The sequence below is a fragment of the Lytechinus pictus genome, chromosome 2 (genome assembly GCF_037042905.1).
Source record: "Lytechinus pictus isolate F3 Inbred chromosome 2, Lp3.0, whole genome shotgun sequence".
Taxonomy (NCBI): Eukaryota; Metazoa; Echinodermata; class Echinoidea; order Temnopleuroida; family Toxopneustidae; genus Lytechinus; species Lytechinus pictus.
In genome coordinates, this window is record NC_087246.1 from 59,856,539 (window position 1) to 59,866,268 (window position 9,730).

Genomic DNA, 9,730 nt, shown 5'->3' on the forward strand with positions numbered 1-9,730 from the left:
ATATGATGAGCAACAATCAATCTTTTTAAAATTCCCATTTGCATAATCAAACTTATACACCCCTACTGTTCATCCCTGAAAATTGAACCAGATTTCTCAGAAATAATTAACCAATCCACCATGATGTAGTCGGCCTGGGGCGGTATATATTTCATCACAGAAATTAATAACCTGGATAATCTAGATCAGCGCTTCTCAACCTTTTTTTTACTCGAGGACCACTTTGACTCTCAGATTTTTTCGAGGCCCACCTACCAAAAATTTTAAGAAAACATCCATTTTGATGAAAAAATGTTTCGTGAAATTTGAACACAAAGCTTCAAATCACATTTGAAACAAACAGTTTGAGAACTAATCTGCATTCGCAAATGTCCGGTAAATGGGCGACAATTGCATTAAAACCATCCTAGTGTGCATGTGCATGCTTTGCAACATGCATGATATACCTAAGCGTGCTTTAGTTTTGTTTGAACCGCATAGACTGGTCGGACAGGTATAGTTTTTCTCCTATTTTATCTCCCCCTGGAGCTTCTCACGGCCCACCTGAGAGAGCTTCGTGGCCCACCGTTTGAGAAGCGCTGATCTAGATCATTCAAATGTATATCTTGTATATATGATTAATTTTTCACATTGAGGATAACTATATTTTTTCACTCATTTTAATCATAACAGTGAAACATTTTCTTACACCCCCCCCCCGATACTCTGCACTTTTCTTTTAACATTTACTCACATACCTGTGCTTTGAAGTATAGGATAATTACTTTCAGTCCTCCTTAGAATGGCAAATGTAGATGTTATTGTCTATCAAATGATGAAAGATAGCCTGAAAATACAACAAAAACAGAAGAACAATTTTCAAATCAGATAAATAGCCATATTTTTTTCTTAACTTCAAGACACACTGTAAAATGTGACTACACCAAATAAAAAACTTTAAGGGCCCATTTCACAAGTTAAAACTACATATAATACCCGCCAAAATGACAACTGTGGAAGCCTTGATTGTTACTGGCTGCTGAGCCATGTTGCCATGGTAGTTGCTTCAAGGACAAAGTTGGAGGTACTTTATGAAATGGCCCCTGATCTTCAACAAAGACTTGCTGCTCCAAAGGAAGCAAAAAACCCTGCATACATTGTATGCAGGTGAGCCAGGTTCCAACGAATGGGGTAATAAGGTATTTGCGAAGCACCCCTCCCCAATGTATGAAAGTAATACAAACGGTATTTTTAAAATCTAGATATATTAGAATGGACACATGAATACCACCAGCCAGTGCAATTTCACAAGGCTTTTATATGAGATGGACAAGAAACAGCAGCAGGTTCCTGATTTATCAAGACCAATGACTATGGCAGGTTACTCTAGGTGTAGTATTTATGAAACGGGCTCCTGGATTCAACTTCAGAATCCACTCATTTCTCAGAAATAATGAACCAATCCACCATGGTGTAGTCGGCCTGGGGCGGTATGTATTTCATCACAGAAATATATATCACAGATGTTTGATGAAGCTGTTCTATTACCAAAGACAGGTCTAGGCTGGAATATGTAGTGCAATTGTGAAAACAGCCAAACTTTGTTCAAATGACATGTATTTCCTTGGTGATTGGTCAGCAATGTCTATATATTTATTCACATGTTTTAGGGAGCCTTCACATGACCCGTGATCAGATGTGGCCACACGACTACCTACGAAAGCTAACCCCACAACTACTAAAATGGTCTTGAGCAATATCAAGAATCAAGCATTTTTACACCGATTTCATTGGGGTGCATTAGCAATTCATCTGGCCATACCTTTGGTCACTATGAACCAATTCATGTCAAATTTGGTGAAGTTTTTCACAATGCATTATCAAAATAGTCGTGAAAGTGCCATTTTTTAAAGGTCACCTTGGCACCCTAGGAGATATATTGTTCAGACATCAATAGTCTGGTTTATACCAAAAACTTCCAAGGGCAATATACATACCTCCAGAACTCATCTGACACTTCCTTCATCCAAAAACTGTACCACAGGAATATGACCAGCCTCTATTCAGAAGTTAACTTTCACTGATAGCTATACGAGTCGTGGTAATGAATAGGAATTTGACGAGTTGGTATAAAAGACAGCATAGTTAATACAGCATACCTGAGAGAAAAAAAAAATTGAAATTTTGTCAACAAAGCAATGCATCAAATCTCTGGCGAAAATCATATACATGCAATCAACAAAGCATGATTTTCTTTTTTACAAATCTGTCCATTTTTTGAGACACAGTTTTTGACACCACCATCAGGCACAAGGACCTTAATATATATGTAATTGTTTTGAGCTCAGATTACTTAATGGGTACTAATCATATGAAATCATACGAACGAGACTATTAATCTCATCACAGCTCATCTATGTGGCAAATAAGTAATAAATCGTTAATTTTTTCGTGATAACTCTGTCGTGTGATGTTAAATGGGTCCAAATTCAAATCCAACCTGGCTTATTAGGGTTTTAAAAAAAAAATTAAAAAGGGGGGTGGAGAGGGAGGGAATGAAAAGAAAATAAAGCGGGATAATTTTTATTTCTGTTTAATTTGGCAAAAAACAAGCTTATAAAGAACTAATGCGTTAACCATCAGGTCAGAGTTGAAACATACCTAAATACTCATCAGTTAATTTAGCCAAGGACCTCTTGCTCATCATCTTCCAAACACAGAACAATCATGGGCTACAACATTGACAAGAGAAATAAAACTTATTACACATTAATAACTTATTAAAACAAAGAAACATTGAACGGCTAATGAGCAATCTCAGTATCCTATAGTGTCTGTCACAAGAAATCAGACATATGCTTGTTATGTAGCATCATTGATTGCAAAAAAAAAAAAATCTGCTCTGCATAGAGTTTGATACAGGACCTTGTAGACATCTTCACTCATTTTGAGGGAAATAATTTTCTGCTTTAAAAACAGGAGCACTCACATGAATACCTACTAAGCTTTTAGGAATTCACTGTCACTTTGACCAATTTGCGCCAATTTCAATGGGGCTTTTAGGTATTTATGCACATGTATCTACACCTGACAAACAAAGCAATGAACAATGATCCTGCATCTCTGAAGTCTGCCTTGAGGGTTCCCCCCCCTTTTTTTTTTGGGGGGGGAGCAATAATATAAGGATTCATAAATGAATTACAATATACCAAAGAATATACATACCTGTCATAGACTGTCGTGCATGGGTGATGCAAGCACAGGAACCAGAGAGCTACAAAGTAATGATAAAGAGAAATTGATTTCTATTTGGTGATTAAATTATACTTGTGCCTGGCTCAATTTTTATTCAAGCTTGGAACAACCTCAGTATCCTTGGATGTCTATCACCAACAGTCAGACATATGCTTGTAAATTAGCATCATTGATTGCTCAAGTTATATACAAAGCGTTAATGTTTTTAATCATAACAATCAATTAATCTAAGAGAGCAGCATACCTTGAATGATAATTACACAGGAAAAAAAGTACAAGAGTTGTGCACCTAACATGTGTACACAAAGAGAGAAAAGCTATTCCTTTTTCATTGAATATCATGGATAAACACTCAATTCCTCAAGATAAATATACTGATGAATTACTTTGTCAACTTACGCATGTTCAGAAGATCTTCCCGCTCAAACTTCTGCATGAACAAAGGGAGTACAGTCTTCTGTATCAAGAGAATGACAATGTATAAATAGATCAACTACTACTACTTGTTCAGACTCATATTTCATTTTATATCTATTCATGTTTCTCTCACTTTTAGTATGTAGGCCATACTAAAAGTGTACATTGTTATTCAACATCATCTAATGAGTGGAGAATTTGTAATAACACATATGATTAATCATTGATTTTCATAAAATAAATCCCTGCAAATTCAAGACCACATTCAGTTGCTTGATTATCAACACTGATATATTCAGAACAGGTCTGTAAAGCAATTCAATCATCACGATATGGTCCAGAAATAATTTAGGTTAAAAAATATCTTTTATCTCCACTATGCATCAAATTAGAAATAAAAATAAAATCTGATAATAAAAAGGTCAAGTATCCAAAATCATTGCACTATGTGTTTTAAAAATATGTGGGAATTTCTCATGCCTCCTTAATCTCAAACTGTAAGATTACTTAATATCATGCTAGCAAGAAAGTGACATGAATATAGAGTAGAGATTCCACACATGTTCAAAAACATGTATTAACAAGCGGAACACCTCTGGCAGTCTAGCCTGCATTACGCGTTTCAATATAGCAGCAGTGCTAACTTTGAAATCAGCTATCAAAAAATTATTCATAAAAAACACATTTCATTTATTTCATTTGACCTGACCATGTGACCTAAGATTTGTGCAAGATGATCAGTGATACTTGATTACCCCTATGTCTACATTTCATGAACTATATCCATAAACTTTCAAAGTTATGATGGCGATTCAACAAATACCCTCAATATGGCCAAAGTTCATTGACCTTACATGACCTTTGGACTTTGACGTTGGTCATGTGACCTGAAACTCGGAAAGGATGTTAAAAAAATACTTGATTACCCTTATGTCCAAGGTTCATGAACTACGTCCATATAATTTTTAATTTATGACATTCAACTACTTTGTGGTTAGATAAATAGTTACCTTTCTTGTCAGTCAACAAGGTTCCTTCCTCTCTTCTTAAGAGCTCCATTGTCAGATCTCAGCAACTGGCATCTGAAGGCAATCAAAGAAGGGAAACAAGTTCAGAAAATGGCTACAAATAATAAAGAAGTCATTATTTTTGACTGAGTGCACTTATTTGTAAATAAGTGCAGTGGGGTAGCAAGCAACTCACTCGTGATGGATGGTCTTTTGCATCAACAATTTTTAAAAGTTATTTACTTACATATTTTCTCTTTGTTTTCAAGAAAAGAACTCATGTGTTTATGCAAATTTTCTGTAATACTATAATAATTACTATCATATTATTGAACACAGAAATAATCTCAATATATCAATTCATGTGAGAGCATTCTCAGAATCTTCATAAATAGGGAACAAAGAATTTTCTTCATTGAATTATTGAAACACTCAAAGCGAGCTAGGTGGATCATCATAGAAGTGCTTCACACACAAATTGTTATCAAATTTTTGCCTCCGACGAAGATTCTGCTAGGATCGAAAGCTTAGGCCCCTTTTTGACTTTCAAATTTTTAAGATAACGGATATATATCACTTTCATTAATAACATTACAACATTAAAATGCTTATAAAAAATAAAAAAATATATGCTTATAGAACATACACACACACACAAAAAAGAACACTGAGCCATTCAATTCACCCCTCTTATTAAATACAACATAGACCCCATTTTATCGAGTTGGCCTCGTCGTGTGTTTACACATAGCAGAAAGGTCAGCTTGACGAAGGTGGCTTGACAACCCCCGCCCCCCGTTCACAAATACGGTATGGCAGCCCACGGCACTTTCATGAGTTTGATGTTGGGGCACTCTTCATGTAAATAATGATTATTTCTTTTCCTGTGATCTTTTAATTTGTGTATGATCTATGATCAAATTCGTTGATCTTCATTATGCGATTTTTGTACTAATATATTAAATCAGTGCCCTTCACCTATTTTGGATGCAAATACACACTCCAGTGAAGCAACATCAATCACAAAACAAACTAATTTGATTACTTGTAAGAGAAGTTGGTTTTAGGCGTTCAGATTCCTGACAAAACTACAACTTGAAAGTGTGCGATACCGAAGACAATGCAATAGAGCTAGATCGATGACGTATCCCAACTATTAATTACAGTGATCACACGACTCCCAAAAGCTGACCTCGGTCCGCTCTGTGTTTACACATACCAGAATGCGGCTAGGGGTCGCCTCAAACCACCTCTAAAGGTGGACCAAAATCAGGGCGGCTTCAAGGCAGCGTCAGTTCACATGTGTAAATACACATATGTTCTAGGCCCAGCCTCATGCCACCTTTACTTGTATGTGTAAATGGGGTCATAGACACTTCATAATATGATCAATTTATTTGTACATCCAACCCCACAATTGAGAGCATTATGCATCCATTCCTATTGTAAATCAACCCCCAAAATGACCAAAGGGTTCCAGAGAGAAAGACAATTGAAAACAGAAAGCACAATAGCTCTCCAATACAATTTCCCCCCCCCCTTGGTCAGACAAGCAGATTTGACGGACTTTCTCACTTACAGCATCAATTATCAAAACATACTAGAATATTTTACCTCTTTTGGTTGACATCGTCGGTGATTTCCAATTTGACCCACAGAGAGTGTCCTGTAAGAGCAAGGGTGTGATAATTAAAAGAGAAATTTAACGCTAGAATTACAATTCTCGTCACAGTATGTACTCATAGTCAGACTTATGTGACATTGGAGAGCATTCTCAGAATCTTCATGAATAGGGAACGAAGAATTTTCTTCACCGAAACACTCGAAGCGAGCTAGGTGTATCATCATAGAAATGCTCTATTTCCATATACAATGTGTATGGTGTGCGATTTTCAGCACAGGATATATCATAATGTATAATTTATATATTGGTTAGCGTGATCCAGTACAAGTTTTTCGACAATGTAAATCAAACGATATTCTTAAGTATTCAAGTCATTCTCCCTTTTTTGAAAATGCATTTCTTTCAGAATTCGACACCGTTTCTATTTTAATTACTAAAAACATGAAATACAAGGTAAAAAGAAACGTGCATCAAACAATATATCAAATTAATACCCTTTACTTCCTTTTGGGCATCTTTAACAATTTCCATTTTTATTTGACCTAAAACCAACTTATTTGGCGGCATGAAATAAACAAGACGATGATAAAATATAAGTTAGAAAATAAACCCAAGTACCTAGTAACGGCAGAAAATGCATTAATAAAAGTTGTAGTACACGTATGTAGTTAGTAGCTTACAGTACAATACATACCTTTGATTGGATACGAGAGATAGCAAGGTCAAACATCTCTCTGACCTTTGACCGAGTCCCATCATCCCTATCTGAAAGATAAAGAAATGTGTGAATTTGTTAAAATCAAATTGAGCACAAAGTATCTTTGCATTTCATTTTTTTTTATTAGAATGAATTGGCCAATCAATTGCCAATATGGCAAAACAAATAAAGCCCAATTAATCAAAACCGAATGTTGGGTCATCTTGTCCAACCTGAAGATGTGATGTGCACATCATCTTTGAACATATCAGATATATCAAGTTACATTATAAAAGCGAACTTCAATAATTCATGTATCGGAAATGGAAAAATGTGTTACAAAACATCAGTACACTACTGTGTGCTCCAATAAAGGGCTGATATTGTTAATTTCAATGCAATTTTTCTTCACTGTGTATCAGGAAGTGACAATATTCTAGTTTGCCATGTGAAATTCTTCTTGATAGTGATACACAAATAACCACATATCACTGGTGGGCATCAGCTATTCAACTTTCAATGTTGCCTTTTTTCAGAAATAACATTAAAAAATATTGGATGTAAAGAGTAAGAATGTGATGATGCTAGAGGATGGGATCAAGGGATAAAGACACCCTTGACACCGAAGGTTCATCATGTTAATCTTCCTCCTGGTTGCATTCATCTCATAAACATGGTGGAAGTTCAAGAGATGCCAAGAAAAGGAGGCTATCGGTATAATAATGGGAAATTGAGGAGTCATTAGATCCCCCTTTAAACAAAATCTCAATTCACAGCAAAGCAGGCACATAGGGGAAGATATTTAAATCTATAATCATGGCACAGGAATCAAAAATATATTTAACAGCTTTTTCTATTCAATCAGGGCAATAGTCGACTGAAAGCCACTCTTATCAGGGGCTCATTTCATAAAGATGTGAAATTATAGTAACTTTGCCATTGATTTTGGTAACTACCATGAAAACCTTGGTTTTGATTGGCTGCTGAGTAACTACCATGGTAGTTACAAAAATTACCATTCTCTGTACGAAACCGGCCCAATAACAAAGAATGATAATCCAGGGTGTAAAGATTTTCAATGTATACATGTGCATTCATACAACTGCAAAAATTGGTTATATGTTGTCAATCAGGTAGCAATGCAACTGCTTCAAAAAAAGTGTGACATGAGTCGCACAGAAAAAGCACCTATCATGAAATTGAAAATTTCAGGCATTTAGATATCCCCCCCCCCCTTTAATTCTTTCCTTTATTCACCTTTCCTTCCAGGTTCGCATAGGTCCAGTGACCTCGGATGAAGGTAAGTTGACTCTGATCTGACGTCATGTGACTTTTCGTGTAGACCCAGCACCAACTTCTGCAAAGCAAATGCAAAGAAAGAAATGTAGATGTAAGCAATTCAATCAAATATGTACTTCTGACCACCTTTTGGTGGGACCTCCCTAAAATGATTGGTCTTTTCAATCATACAAAAAGATGTAATTCTTTCAAATTATCTTAGCTTGAGCAGTCTGGTGTGCGGAATGCAGTAAAAATTGTGAAAGGGTGGGAGGGGAGGCACAAAATGAAAAGTTTACAGAATTACCCAAAACATCCATGGATACAGTCATACACCTACTGCAAGTTGTCAGGAATTCTGAACCAGGATAAATACACAGTTCACATTGTGTTATGCATCATCAACGTCGCACAATTGAAAATTCTCATGAAAAAAACTATGGTCACCTATGGTAGCACAGTTTTAACTGATGAGGCACTTTGCTATTCAAATATATTAGGAAACTCTTCACCCAGTTTATCAATGATGGCTACAAGATGCATGCAGTTGAGACCTCATTCAGATTCGTACTGGCTTAATTTCACATGGTTATCAGCATATATCGATAAGCTGGGGAAAAAAGATCGAAATCATCACCATGAGTCTCAACTCGTCACATGCATTACTGCACTGCCTGCGCTTTTAACAGTCAACTTCAAAGAAAATTATACAAAAGAGGTTGTTGTGAACCGTTCTTCAGTTCAGTTCAACACAAAATCTATTCTGAACTTCAACTGACAAGAAACTTACCATGACCATGAGTCTTTGATGGCATCAAAATATGCACCAAATGGCAAATACCAAGGACTAGAAGCTTGTCAATGCTGGGAGGCTATAAGTATAAAGAAATGTTAGATTGTCATATCAGTGGTCATGGATGGATGATCAATTTGACCAAAATATTTCAATTACAATTGAAAAATAATATGAATTACTTTAGAAAGGTAATAAAATACACCCAATTTTTTTTTTTTTTAAACAGTCTTTATAGTAGAACTACGAACTTGATAGAAATGTGGGCGCTGTAGCTCAGTTACAAACCAGGATTAAAACACTTCTCATCCACACATGCCTGTAGGGCATTGAGAGCGGCAAGTGAGTATTCATCATTGCTACTGCGTCCAGTTTTCAGGGTGGCATCTAAAAAAAAGGAACATGCGCTATATATTCCATACAAATATTAACTCCTTTGCACATCTATAAAAAAAAACCACTTTAGCCATAGCAATTTGAAAGTATTATTCATCTATTTGTACCTTTATATATGAATTGGAAGGTTCCAATACCTGGAGAATTTATGTTTAAGATTTTATTTGAAGTTTTATGGAATAGAGGCATTACCAGCATAAATCCTCAATACAATGTTCACAAAAAGGAAGTATTTACCTATTTCTGTTGGCAGGATCTCCAACAGGTCTCACTAAGACTGCCCT

General features: G+C 35.8%; 1 non-coding gene across 1 annotated transcript; it reads right to left on the minus strand.

The window, feature by feature from the left end:
• Positions 1 to 7,550: 7,550 nt before the first annotated feature.
• On the minus strand, positions 7,551 to 7,687 carry LOC129255188 (small nucleolar RNA SNORA57). The gene has a single exon (XR_008583878.1). It is a non-coding gene; the product is annotated as a small nucleolar RNA SNORA57 (small nucleolar RNA).
• Positions 7,688 to 9,730: the final 2,043 nt, after the last annotated feature.